Source organism: Tiliqua scincoides, chromosome 3 (genome assembly GCF_035046505.1).
Source record: "Tiliqua scincoides isolate rTilSci1 chromosome 3, rTilSci1.hap2, whole genome shotgun sequence".
Classification (NCBI taxonomy): domain Eukaryota; kingdom Metazoa; phylum Chordata; class Lepidosauria; order Squamata; family Scincidae; genus Tiliqua; species Tiliqua scincoides.
Window position 1 is genome coordinate 74,681,381 of NC_089823.1, and position 15,172 is coordinate 74,696,552.

Consider the following 15,172-nt stretch of genomic DNA (forward strand, 5'->3'; position numbering starts at 1 on the left):
GGAGGTGGTAGGAATGCCATTGTGCCCAGTTGCGGCATTAAGAGAGTATTTGGCGCTCTCGGGGGAGTGCTCAGGGGCTCTGTTCCAGCATGGGGATGGCTCTCCTCTCACGCTGTTCCTGTTTTGGGCAATTTTCTCAGGAGCACTGGGGGTGTTAGGGCTGCAGCCTAGGGAGTTTGGCTTGCACTCCCTCTGCATTGGTACAGCCTCTGCAGCAGCTGCATTAGGGTTGTCAGGGGAGGACATACAAAGGATAGGTCGTTGGCGTTCGTCAACCTACAGGCGCTACGTGCGCGAATGACGTGTATAGCAGCTGGGAATACCCCATCTGTGGAGGGAGCAGTGTAATTGGGGATGCCTTGCAATAACATCTCTGTTTTCATCTTGCAGGACACAATGGTAGCCCGATACGCATGTTAATCTGCGGCCACTCCATTATCTTTTGGGCCCGCAAGACGGCGGCTGCTACCCCCCTCGGATCGAATCTGGGCCTTGGCCCGGCAGTGCAGGTTGCTTGGTTAGCCAAGAGGGGCATGAGATGGGGCCAGCTGCTGCCCGCGTTGATGGAGTTTCTGAATGTGAACCCCCCACCGGACATTTTGGTGCTCCACCTGGGCGAAAATGACCTGTGCAGGATGTCCGGTCTGGCTCTGTTGAACAGAGCTCATGAGGACATCACCACCCTTATGGGTTGGCTGCCGGAGACCACCTTGGTTTGGTCGGATTTCTTGCAGCGTCGTGTGTGGCGGGGGGCTTTCTGCTGCGCCAAGGCTGAGAGGATGTGCAGGAAAGTTACCAGGAGCATTGGCAACTTGGTGTCTCGAGCTGGCGGCAGGGTGGTCATGCATCCTGCGATTGTGTTCTCGCTACCTGGCATGTATAGGGGCGATGGTGTTCATTTGTCAGAGGGAGGCGCAGACATCTTTCTTAAGGACCTGCAGGACGGCCTTAAGTCGCTTCTGCCCCTGTTTGGGAGAAGGGGGGTCAAGCGCTAGGCTGACCCCTCCTTGTGGCAGGTGGTGCAGGTTAGGAGGTGTGAATGGGACTTTGGCATGCACCTTCAGGTGGCATAGGCAGGGCACAACCCTATTTCAGTCCTCAGCGGCTTGGCGGCACGAGGACATGGACGGGGCCCTGGCCGGGACCACAGGGCACACCTCAGAGGCTCAGCGGCTCGAACTGGCGCAGTCTGCGGTCTGGCTGCCTTCCCCTTAAGGGACAGACATGGATGAGATGTGCTGACCCTGCGGTGGGGCGCGACTCGGAGTCGGGTGCATGCCCGCCTGGGGGCAGAGGTTTCTGGTACCGCCCAGAGGTCCCTCCCCGCACCACAGGGGCTTTCGCTGCCTCGGTTGCTGCAGGTTTCAGCCTTTGCTCTTCTTGTTTATGTACAATAAAGTGGCCCTTTCTCCCATATCTGTTGTCTCGAGTGTTCATTGGACAGTCGAACACAGCGGAAACAATCAAGGGATTGGTTCAATGATACTTGGCTGACCAGTCCCTATTCCCGCACTAAGAATGGGAGCACATCATGAACATACATATCTTGGGACCCTCCTGGTATGCCAGGTAGCCATTGCCTCATTGTGTTGAGGCAAAGACCCTCTATGTGCAACTTGGATAGTAGTTTTACAATCACATGTGGAGGAATAGCTGAGATGAACTGCTCCCCATCACAACTAGGTAAAAGGCACTTCCGCTTCTTGGGAGGGGTGGGTGGGACATACCTCTGGTGACATGGTCCTGTTCGAATTCCGTGAAGATAAATATCTCCAAACTGGTCCAGAAACATGTCTGAAATTGGGATAAGCCACATGTGCAAGAGAGATTCCCTTTTCCACATGTATAACAATTCAGAAGAGAGGGAATTTCTAGTGTATTTCTAGTGTATATTAACAGTTAGGTCATGCCAAACCTAATCATTGCGGGTTTCATAGATTCTAACCTTAATCTTGTTCCTACTCTAGCCTCATCCCATACATAATGCTGTATTCCAGCCTTGAATTTAAAAATAGTGCAGCCGTGATAATCACAAAACTGCAGCCTCTTCCTTACTCATTTTTATTTAGCACTGCTAAGTTCCTATCAATACAAAATGGCCTCAGAAGCTGTGACTGACATTTTGAAAAAAATGAAATGATTTCTCCATTAATGAATAGCTGATGTGTTGGTGCGTACAGAGATCCAGTCCAATCCAATCCATATCAAATACACTTTATTTCAGACTACTGCTGAAGTGAATTGCTGATCCATGCTAGAAAACTTAATTGCTTGGTTCTCTTTTTTCATCCTCAGGATGTAGGAGGGTAAGACTTTCCTTTCCCTATAACCGCACTCTTACTGTGTTATACAGAGGTTGATTTGTACAAGTAAGATTTGGCATTCAGGTCAGGTTGTCATGATCTTGTAACAAGCTACCACGTCACACGTTTAAGGACAACAATAAGGAAATGTTCTTCATAATCGTTTTCAATGATAAGCAAGGATGTGCAGCCTCTAGACTGAGGACAATTCAGGTATGGAAGAAGAAGAGTTTTCATGATCCCGGAATTCATTTTTAACAAAAAAAAACAAAACAGTTGCAGCAGAAAAATGAATCACTCATCACTAGGTTGCTATGGTTTGGGTGAGCAAGAAGAGAATGGGAGATGGCGAAAATCTTTGCGTTTGTATTTTCCCGCATGGAGATGATCGTGCTCTCACGGTTCAGAAATCTGATCAAGCCTGCAAGCAACATTTCCAAAATTGCATGTTAGTCTAAGCTTTTCTCAAGCTAATTTGCTGTTCTGGAGCAGAATAACATTTCAGCTGCTGATGAAATCCAAACTCAAATTAGACCTACAGCAAAGCTTGTCTGAGAAGGTTGTCAAAATTGGCTTCCAACTCAATGTGTTTAAAGAATCACCATTTGGTGATTTGGGTTTTTTAAAAAAAAATTTTTTAATGCTAGCTATTATTTAAATACATTTTATTAACATCATTGCTTCCCAGAGTCTTGGCCAAAGGATCTCATCACTGTGGAATCTTAGAAATATTCAGTGCAATCCAGCAATTCAAAGTCCCTTCCAAGCTAAAATACCTGTTTGTTGCAGTGTCAAATACACTTGCTGATACATTGTGTTGACCATTGTGAACTGAAAAAGTCCTGATACACTCAGGATCTCTCACACATGCAAGACAGCAAACAGAACTAAAGATGGATAAGATTACATTAAATATGATCCAGTTCTATACTAGTGGGCCTCTGCCCAAACTAGTCTTCCGACAGTGGAATGTACTTCATAGCCATCACAAAAGGCCCGCTGGCAGTTCATGGAGTTGCGTGCTACCAGCCTGCCAGCAGTGAGGCTAGAGCTACCCTGTGAGCAGCGGCAGGCGATAGAGTGCCAATTGAACCAGGTAGATTGGCAAGGGAGGCGGATCATGCAATGTTAGAGGGTTAGATAGACTCTGACCCAGTTACATCCTTCCCCAAAGACATCCTTCCTCTGACTGGCACTGTCCCAATGGGTTCATGTTGGGCTAAAGCCAGCAAAAGTGCCTTCTGGCACATTTGCAACAATGCACACTTGCACTGGCAGTGTGCACTGCTCTGAATTGGACCCTTAGGCCGCAATCCTAACCCACTTTCCAGCACTGACATAAGGACAATGCAACACCAAGGTAAGGGAACAAACATTGCCTTACCTTGAGGAGGCCTCCATGACTGCCCCCCAACTGCAGAATGCAGCACACGTCCCATTGGCACAGCTATGCCAGTGCTGGAAAGTGGGTTGGGATTGCGCCCTTAGTAAGGTAACGCACATATCAGTCACTGGTTAAATTATATAAGGGATAGGCAAAGTCCATTGGAATGAATAGCAAATGTTTAACAAAACTGAATTGCTTCTATAATGTATTATGCAATATAAATGCAAACATCAATACAAGTGAAGAATATTTTTAATTGGGTAAAGTGCACACACTAGAAGGAACCCTGCATTTGGATGCCTGTGCAAAGGGCATTGTAAGATGGAAAGCCATCCCTGCTAGTTCAAAATGACAACAATCACCTCTCTGTTACCCTTTGAAATTCCACAAATGGCATAATACATTAAGAAAGCTCTGGAAGATATTTCAAGACAAGAGCCAGGTTTCGACACGGATGAACACCATCTTACGTTTATTGAAACAAGCCTTTAAGTTTCCATAATTTATGGCTGCCTGAAAGCATTAACTGAGACAAGGCTTTCAGTCCTGAAGGAAGTCAGGAAAAATATCTTGGATGGTGAACAAATGTGATGGAGTAAGGTTTGGGGGTGAACTGTTTCAAGAATCAGCAAACAATTGATCAGTTCGTCTCCCAACACAGTTGCCATAGTACAACGTGGGCAGCCTGCGCATAGAAATAAGCGATTGTAGGCCTCAATGCTTGCTATGAACCAGACAACAGCCATCTAATGAATCTTGTTGGGCTTAGTGTTAAGATTTTCCTGTTTTGCTGGAAGGGGGCAACTTGATGCCAAGGATGTAGGCTGCTATTTAGGGACGTGTCAATGTGAATTGATTGAGGAAACTAATAGTTGCTCACCCTTCCTTCAAAGCTGAAACTAGCCAGGGAGAGGGGGAGTTGGCCAGAAAGAAGGAAACACTAACAGTCCAATCCTAGGTTGCCCCCTGCCCACAGGAGCAGTGGCGCAGAAATGGTGGCATCCTACGGGCATCAAAGTCCCCTTCCCCTGAAGAACTACTGCTGGCTGCCTGGTGCACTTAGGATGCCATAGCAGCCCTGCACATTGAGCAGCTCAGGATTAGACTGCCTGTGCTCTGCATCCAAGGCAGTTGGTTGGTTCTGTGTTGGTTGTAGAGAATACAGTAGTATACTATACAGGCAATGTGTAAACATTCTAGATTACTAGTTCAATTTATTTTGGGAAAACATGGCAAGCTCAATAAGGGATAGACCAAGCGCCCGCAAATTATGGCCCACAGGCCATACCTTGTCCACCAACACATTTAGACTCATTTATTGAGCCCAGTAGCATGATAATTACATATGCTTTGCCCACTTCTTCCTCTTGCCCCCTACCATTGCCTGCTAGCCCTACCAACTCCTGGCCTAAGTTGCTCTCACTGAAAGTCCAGCTATGAGTGATAGAGATAATTTAATACACACTTCCAAGAAACACCAGGGCTATGCTTGCTGCTAATTCATTCCCTGTTGAGGCCCCGCCCCCCTCAGATGCTTCCCATCTTTTTATCAAGCCACTGATGGAAACTAGGTGGTTCAATGATTTGCTCCTCTGTCAATTCCCTCCACTGCTCTCCCACTTGGTAATAAATTGCATTGAAAATCAGTTGATAATGAAACAATTGAAGAAGATTCTTTTTTATTGTCTTGGTATCAATCGCCTTACCGTGTTTCAGTTCATCACAGTTTGAGTAATAATATCATAAAACAGCTACAGAGTGTGTGTGCTGTTTGTGTACAGTGAGAGTGGCCCTTCAGCCCCTCGCCCTCCTTAGCGACGCAATCCTGGGGATTGCATCACTGCCCTAGCCCCTCTCCCGCAATAACTTACTGAGGGAGTAATGCTCCCTCAAAGTTTGAGAACCACTGTGCTAAGCAACACAGGTCTGCCCTGTTTCAAAGAGGTATATTAAAAACAAAAACTTCCAAGAGTCCTCACTTCTGGTTCCAAATGCAGGGTTCTGGATAGTGGCAGCATCTAGCAAACAACACCCACGTTTAACTAAAGCAAGGCAAGAGGTAGTCTCCCGATGCTGTGAAATCATGACCTTCTCCCAGCCTGCAACTTCTTTTGCTTCTCTTCAGGTCATGAACTTCTGGTTGTATTTATTTAACTGAGATGAAAGATTCTGGGTTGGCGCGTCAAAGAAACGCAGCAGATCGATGCATTAATGCAAGAAACCGCTGCGTTTCACCAATGCTCCATCTTTCACCAGTTAAATAAATACAACCAGAAGTTCATGATCTGGACATGTTGACGGTGATGTTATTAGGTCACTTCCGGGACACTGGACTCGCCGGCTGTGCCTCACCAGTCCAGAACATCACTGCACGTCACTGGGTCACCACACTAACACAATAAAATGTAAACAATTACATTCTAAAAACAAAAATAAGACCACTTCAATCCAATCCTCCAAACCCATACAGAAAGAAGCATAAGGGCAGACTAATATTTCCCCAAAGCCAGTCAGGCCCCAATCATACTGGGGCCTTGCACAGCTAGAATGAGTGTTCTGGCAGCACAAGGTCCTTTATAGCCAGGTCACCCTTATGTGCTTCTCAGCCACTGCCACAAATGGGTAGCAATGTGGCAGAGGCAGCAGAGGCTCCATAGGCCTCCATCAGTGCTGGTATGTGGGCACCAGGGAGGGGAGGTTTGGGGAAGGAATGGGGGAAGGCAGGGGGTGGGGATGGGCAGAGTAGAGATAGCAGCAGCAACATGGACCCAGGCCTGCCTCTTGCAGGCTGTACAAACATTCCTCCCCACCAAAGGATGCAGTGTGCACTCCATTGGCATGGCTGCATGCTATAACATGGGGAGGTAGAACTGAGCAGTCAGAAAAAGAACACCTTGGCTTTATTCTTAAAACACATTCAGGAGCTGGGCCAGCAGGTTTCACAGGGAGATCACTCCATGTGCAACGGATGCAACGCTGAATTTCACAAAAACATTGTAGACAAGAACATGTAGTAAGTATTGCAAAATAATATTTCAGCTATTTGTGATCAGGTGATAAGCTCTGAACATCATGAACGGATCAAGCTAAATGTCCCTTCTGAAAGCCTGTTTTATCTTGTGTAGAAAATAACAAAAGAACCCAACAGCCTGCTTCAAGTGAAGATTTATTTGAGTTTTCCGGATCAGTTAGCTCTAACCAAAAATCATCAGCATCCTGTGAAAATTTAGTTTGAGAGTCATCCACTGGGATATCTTTTAATTTGATCATTAATCCTAATTGCACAAGCCACTGGCTTCCAAGCTAAACCAAATAAGAGAAAAGGAAAGGGCAGCAGTCTCCTTTTCTGCTTTGGCATCTGTACCTCAATATTTAAATATCAAATTAAGTCATTAACTAAGCTCCATGAAAAGGAAAATACTGAAAATTGTTCTATGAACTGGGATCAAACTTCAAAATGGAAAGAAAAAAACTCATTGAGTTAGATTGCTGCATTTCGACCTCTAAAGACTTCCAAAAAAGGCTGTTAATCAGTGGCAAAGACAACATCATTATCTCACATCAGTTTTTCCCCAGTGGACTAGGTCACAGCCTGACCTGGGGAAGACAGTCCCAATAATTAGTTACAAACATGATAAAAATGCTCTTTTCTTCAACTGATAATGCCACATGATTCCTTTTTGCAAAACAAAACAAATTGAAAAAATGTTAATTTATTTCCTCTGGTCCAATAAATATTATTTATCGTGTACAGTTAAAAATGATGCTGCTACTAAACAAATGAAATGTGTTTAGTATTGTGTTTAGTATTGTGTTTAGTAATGTGTGTGTCTTTTTGCCCTTAAAGACACACACACACTTGCACAGTGATACCCAAAATGTGGTATCAGAAATGTTCTTTCTGGTTTCAGTTGCAGCAAGAATGCCCACAGAGACAAGTTTATCCAATTAATGAGGATTTATTAGATGTTACAATAAAGATACTAAAAGAGGCAAAAATGGTAAAAGAAGCAAAGCAGTATCTTCAATCACTGGAAGTCTCAAATAGCTACAAATGTACGATTTGTAGAATTCCTCCTTAATTATATGTGCTATAGCTGCTAGAAACGACCAGATTGGCTAATCTAACACCTCACCAATGGCACGCAATCTGTGGTAGGCCAAAAAACACCTGCCATGTGACAAACAGGCAAACAGCAAAACATTCCTACCTGAAACTCAAGGGCGGCCAACTAATCTCAGATTATGCCTTGATAAATCTCAGATTATCCCTAGAGTGGGTGGAATGCGTGCAGTATCACTTGAGCTCCAAATAGCAAACTTGGGGCCCAATTCTATATTTCCCCAGTACCACATTGAGCTCCAGTGCTGCAGCTGGGTGCCATAAACATGCCATAAGACACGTTTACCGGGGGAGGGGGGGACAAGGAGATGGGACTGGCAGAGTCCTGCTCCGCCAGATCCTTTGCTTTGGATTGGGCTGAAAGCCAGATTTAGGGCTCCTCCAATCTGCACTAGCAAAATAGCTGGAACAGAATGGAGGAGACCCATTGCAGCCCCTGTGCCCTTACTTGGGGAAAGGGGACTAAAGTCCCTTTCCCCTGAGGAGGCCTCCATCAGTTCCAGCAATGCCACTGGCTGCAACAGTAGCCATTTTGGCACCACTGCACTTGGCAGAGCCACTGGGGATAGGATTAAGCTGCCTGACAGCAGATAAAATATTTTTTTTTAGATTCCACAATTTGGTTAGGGCTCTAAATTACTTGTCTTGTGCAGGGGACGGGGTGGGTAAGAAAGCTATCACCTGAACTGCAGGGCCACATTCCCCTGGTGCAAAGCATCCACTGGCATTCCTGGAGGGGGGGGCAAAACGCTAAAAAGCGTGTGCAACCGCGACTGGCTCTGAAGGTGAGAAGGGACTGCTTTATACCAGTAGCCAGGTACCTGAAGAAACTTGCCGTTTTGCCCCCTCTCCACGAATGCCAGTGAAAGCATCCCATGCAAATTTGTGTTGTCAGACTTGTATCACTCTCTCATTGTACCAACTATCCTGATCCTTCTCATGGCCTCGTTCCATGTAGAACTCATTGAGATGTGACAGAAAATAATACAGACTCACAAATTAATCCAGATCAGTCTATTAAAGATTGCCTAAGAGGTGTTTTGCTGAAATGTCTAATATGGTATATCGGTGATGTTTTCATTTATGTTTTATGCTTTGCTCATAAACTCCTGCTCCAAATTGAATTTGGTGACATTTGTAGAATTTTAATTTCCAAACCAAGGATGGATATATAGATACTCAATTTCTATAGCAACACTTGCTATTTTTCATTCCCTCATAAACCTCCATGACAACTACATTGTCAAGAATACGCAAACTACGTTAATTACAGTACACTCATTATGTCTACCATGCCTTTGTTTTACTGACTTAAAGTTATTTTATTCACCAGATGGGGAGATGTCTGCAGGTCATAAACCTAATGCTATTCTAGTAAAATTCAACATACGGTTTTTATTTCTTGAAGTGTAAAGCAACTTTATGCAAATGAAATTGCACAATAAAAATTACTTAGCACTTATTACAAGATCCCACATCTCACATCAAGGAACTCATTTAAAGATCTGAGGATTTCCTCTTCCACATCAGACCATCATAATTCTTTGTGACCCTCTTATGATTGACTTTATAGCTTTGTCCACCTGCTTGAAAGCAGACTTATAGACTAGTGTAGTAAAATCAAGATCAAGGAACTGGTTCTGTTGTTATAATTCTTATCGTAGAATGTAGAATGATCTGAATTAAACAATGAGGATACACTGAATCTGAAAACTTCTGAAATTTCACAATATTTTTAATAGCCATTGCATGTGGAAAGAGTGGTAAATTTCACAAATCAAGAACAAACTCAACTTCATCCTCATGGGGTCATCATTTCACCTCCACTTTCTATCTTGAAATGTCATTCAACTTACCCTGAACACATCCAGGCAGAATTTGTAATTTATGGAACTTTACTTCTGAAAGTATACATAAAAATTTCTTTGCTTTTTCAATGAAGATTTGAATTTATATACATGATTTCTTTCCCCCATTCCAACTTTCTTTCCATCAAAGCAGTAGTTGTACCCTCTATGGCACTAGTATATTAAAATTAAAATTAATGATTGAAATTATATCTCCAGGAAACTGTCATGATTCCCGTTACAATGAGAATGTAATTACAGTTTAATTTATAACAAGTGTATTTCAATTATTTTTTTTCAGAAATGAGAAGCTTATTATTAGCAACTAATTTCAAGAATGCCAAGGTTTTGTCTGCAGATGATTCATTCATTTGCAGAGAAATAAACAAGTAGACTTTCTGCTGAAGAGTGCACCTATTAAAAAAGTTCAATAGGAAACATGGTGTATAATCTTCTGCAGGCATATGTGATACTCTTTTTTATTATAAGTTAATGCTGTCTTGAAAAGAATGACAGTTCTCAATGTGCAAGTAAAAAAATAATTCTTATGAAGGACACTTCTAAAAAATGGATTCAGATGCACGCCGCTTAATAAATAATGCAATATATCCGTCCTTTGCGCTTTGCTTTAGGGACCCGGACTTCCTGCAGAGTGTCAAGGAAGATAAATCTTATAAAAATGGTAATAATAATTCGGACTATTCACACAATAGAGGACTTACAAGAGCTCCACAATTCAAATGTATAAACATCTTTACAGCTTTCAAGTGTTATTGCTTTAGCCTTCACCTTGGAGGGTTGAGCAATGAATTATGCGCTGGTCTCTATCCAGTGGAAATGATTACACAAGTCTCATCAACATTAGAGCTGAGTGAGCCCTTCTGGGTTGCACATTTGTTTGGCTTGGAAAGAAGATGAGCTACTTCCCCAAATACCTGGACATTTCCTTTCTTTGCTTCCAAACCCATTCGCTCCCATCTACCCATTTCCCGGATCCCACAAACCTCCTCCCCTTCTTCTTTCCCTGCCCAGGCTTCTTACCATCTTGTGAAGGTCTAACTCCAGCAGAGGCAACATCACAAAACCAAAAGGAAAAGGAAAGGAGAGACGTTTCTCCTTCCCTTCAACCTGCCAAGCCAAGTCTCATTAGCCTCTGGGAAAGTACAATCACCACAGCCTTGGAAAACCTACATTTCTCTGTACTACATACAGCCATGTGGCCTGCTGTTGTGCAGTGACCCATTGAGGTTGGCAACCTTCAGTCTCGAAAGACTATGGTATAAGCCTACAGCACCCGGTATTCCCAGGCAGTCTCCCATCCAAGTACTAACCAGGCCTGACCCTGCTTAGCTTCCGAGATCAGGCGAGATCAGGCATGTGCAGGGTAACAGTTGCAGTGACCCAGGCAACACAGAAGAGAAGGAGGAGGGACCTTACTTTCCTCTCTCCACAGCTTGCTGCTGTCAGCACACTCTCAGTAGTTCCACCAGCCCAGGAAGAAGGATTAAAAGGAAAGGGAAAGGGGTGGATTGTCAGGGCTCTGGGTAGAAAGGAACTCTCCACTCTTATTAAAATCTGAGTCATAGCTGAGATGAACCTCTGAGGGTGCAATCCTGATCAACTTTCTAGCACTGGCATAGCTGTGCCAGTGGGGCAACTGCTGCATCCTGCAGTTTGGGGGGTAGTCATGGAGGCTTCCTCAAGGTAAGGCAATGTTTGTTCCCTTACCTTGGAGTTGCATTGCCCTGATGTCAGTGCTGGAAAACGGGTCAGGATTGTGCCCTGAAACTCCTACTTCAAAGCCCAGAAATGAATGGAAAATGCGCAGGAGCACAAGAATATCTTGCACGATTCTCATTTGTTTCAATGAAACTTGCCTTAAAACGGTTCCTGACTGTGATCAGCAATGCATGTTGATCACAGTCTAGGAACTGACTGTGAGTTGTTATTGGCACATGGGATTATTGCTTACCATTACTACTAAGGATTTACTACTGACTACTATGAAGGAAGTTATGACCTTCCTAATAAGTTGTCCTAACTACAGGTTGATCCTCGGAATCTGTGGGAGGTCCATTCCCGGAACACCCGTTAATTCCAACAACCATGTATAATTAACTCTGTAGTCCTCATCTGTTTTCTGAGGTGCGGGGAGGCTGCCTGTGAAAACCGGAAGTGCCTTCCAGAAGGCTCTGGCATGCATTGTGATGTGGGAGAGGTCACGTGTGACCTCTCTGTACCTCAGAAAACCTCCCAGATGCAAATCAGAAAGACTTGGTAGTCCCTCGCAGCCTACCAGCCCAGTCTTATGCATGTCTACTCTGAAGTGAGTCCCTTTGTGTTCAATGGGACCTACTTACAGATAGTAGGCTTATCTAAAAGTAGGTCCCATTGAACTCAACAGGACTTACTTCTGAGTACACTTGCACTTCCAGGACTTACACTTCTAGGACTTACTCTGAGTACACTCACCTCCAGGTGATTATCCAGAAAAAATTACCCTTACATTTCCTAAGTACCATTGATTTCAGTAGGATAAAGATAGGTGCATTCTTTATCCTGTCACTGAAATAAATGGAATTTAAATATGTTTAACACTGTTTGGCTAATGCCCAATATTATTTTGGCTTGATAGCACCTCCCTGACAAAATCTGGTACATAGGAACTTGTGGAATACGATGATATTTAAATCAAAGAGATATTTCAAGAAAATCCTTAAATAGATCTGGTTATCTCATACTGGCATTTTAATAGCAAAAAATTCAAATGATATGATTATGCTCTGAGTATCTATATCCAACATATCATTCAAACCATAAGGAAACACAAATGCCTCTTATGTTTTTGTATAATACAGAGTCAAAAATGTAGCTATGGTTCTAAGTTTTTTTTTTTTAATGATATGAGATTTAGCAATCCAAAAATGAATCTCCTCAAGAAATAATTTCCTGCAGCTGTGAGATCTTATGACTTCTTAAGTTTAGAACTTGTATCTAAAATGAGTCACCCATTGTTTGTCTAGAAACGGTACTCATGTCGAACTGTCTCTGGTAATCTGCTGAAATCTCAAAGTGTTTGTACAACTGCAACATGCTCTGGGGAGGCCTGATAAAGACCCATCATCTTCCTACACCCTCCCCCACCCCTGCATAACAGTCAATTTGATAAAAGTGTTACCTCTTAGACTTATCAAAGAACATATGAAGGAACAATCTAATGATTTTCCGTTTCCAAAGCGCTTGATGCAAGAGCAATGTCCATTGTGATCTGGGCATAATTCACAACCTGTAAAGGATCTGAGAAGACAAGTGGACGAATTATGGGAGTCTTGGCTGTTTGTTTATCTTTCTCCATTTGAGAAAAGTACCATTTCGCTGAAGCTTCCCAACAACATAGCTGCCACTTGTGTGCTTCTAGTTTTTTTTTTTGGGAGGGGGGGCAAGGGGGCAGAGCAATGTTACTTCCTTGCAGTGTGTTGCTGTATATCTGAGCTGCATTCCCTTGCTGGAATTTATGTATGCTTGGTGCTGTGCCACAAGTGGCTCCTGAATTAGTTGGTATCCTATTCTCTGGCTGGTGATAGGGAGAGAGGAGACAATTACCCTGAACTCTGCTGAATCTTATGGGAATTCATTTACGTATGACAACTATATTCTGTGGTAACTATACATTGACAAGAGAGGCAGAACCAAGCCCTGGAGGAAAATAACTTTTCATCCAATAAAGTTGGAAATCCCTTCACCAATGGTGTCTTTTCCCCCATGCTATTGTAGACAAGGTAGCGCTTAAACTATTATAAAGGTTCAACAATGTACTGAAATCATTGCATCCTAACTTTGAGTCAATACACTGTTGGGGCGATATCACCATGCCATGATCACATAAGAGATTTAGGTGTGATCTTTTTCCTCATTCCTCTAAGATAGGATTGCAGTGGACAGCCCATTCCTATGGTTTTGCCCTCCTGTTGATGGAGCCATAGCAAAATGGCTCGTGCTGCATCCTTCAGGGTGCATTTTCGGAGGCCTGTTCTGGGTAAGGGAACAAATGTTCCCTAACCTGGGGGTAAGCCTCTATGGTGCAGGTCTACACAGGTCTACTCAAACCTGTGCCAGTGAAATCGGTGGCACAGGTCCATGTGGACCCATCCCGCAGGATTGGACCCAGGAAGAGGATTTGGATTCATCCCTCCCTCATTCTGCCATCCCATCCTCCTCCTGCCCTGTCACGCTTCCCTAGCCTTCCTACCTGGATTGGCGGGTCCACAACAATCCTGTGGTGTGTGTCAGAAAGCTCAGGCCTTCCTGCCAGTGCTATGGCTGTAAATGACTCCGTGTGCCGCCCAAAGTGTTTTTACAACTGTTAATTAATCAAAGTCAATTAATTAACTGTTAACAGTTAATGCTGGCAGAACATTCATTCCACCAGTGTTACATCACTCTAAATCTTGTGACCTGGATCAGATTGCACCAAAGCAACCAGCAACTGTTTTGTGTTAGTGCTGGGACCATTAATATTTCTGCTCTCCAATATACCTGGACACACTCTGCATATGAAGGCTGTGTGTCAAAATATGAATGACCAGCCTCCCAGATCTCTCATGATTGTTTACTCTCTACCCACCATTGCCCACTCTAAGATCCAATGAGAATGAAGCTAAATCAATACTCTAAAACCTGAGCTAAAGCCATTTACTATAGAATGTTTGGAAAACAGTTAAATAGGGGTGCGTGTGGGACCTGGTCCTGAATCACTGAGATCAGTAATTATTTATTGTGAATGATTGTTTCTGATCTCGTCTGATCTTGGAAGCTAAGCAGGGTCAGGCCTGGTTAGTACTTGGGTGGGAGACCGCCAGGGAATACCAGGTGCTGTAGGCTTATACCATAGTCTTTCGAGACTTAAGGTTGCCAACCATTGTTTCTGATGACATGTGAGAAACTTCAGATTTCATAGGTGTCTAGCAATTCATGATTTTGCACTACTTATACTATCCTTTGCAGGCATCAGAAGTTGGAATAAGTTTATGATAGATTACTGCCAGAAGCAATAGGGCACCATCTCTTTCCTCTTGTAGGTAGAGGAAGGAACATTAGTCTCCAGCAAGGGAGCATGATAATTGTGACTTTTTTCTGAACAGGCTTGCTTTTGCAGTCCTTCACCAGTTTAAGTGACATCTGTTGTTGGGCATGTCTGGTCTCCAAAACCTCTTTAGATTATTAACTTTTTTTTAGCATAGACTGTGGAGAAAAATCCATTCTCAGTTGCTTTTACATGGCTTAGCAGAGAATGGACCCAACTAGCTACAGTCCTTTGATTTTCTGCCTGACCCTAATTCTGGGCACTGTTTACAACAGCCTTCAGCAGTTTTGAATTTGCATATTGATCTCAGAGGTGACATGGGGCAGCTGTTCATAGTTAACATAGACATTTGTCCATGTTCCCTTCCCTTCCCTTCCCTCTCCTCACGTACTGCTTTTCATCAACGTGCTCCTTTTTCCCGGGTAGTCT

General features: G+C 43.7%; 1 pseudogene; it reads right to left on the minus strand.

Moving 5' to 3' along the window:
• Window positions 1-10,942: 10,942 nt before the first annotated feature.
• LOC136646704 (5S ribosomal RNA) lies at window positions 10,943-11,059 on the minus strand (annotated as a pseudogene).
• Between the last annotated feature and the right edge of the window lie 4,113 nt (window positions 11,060-15,172).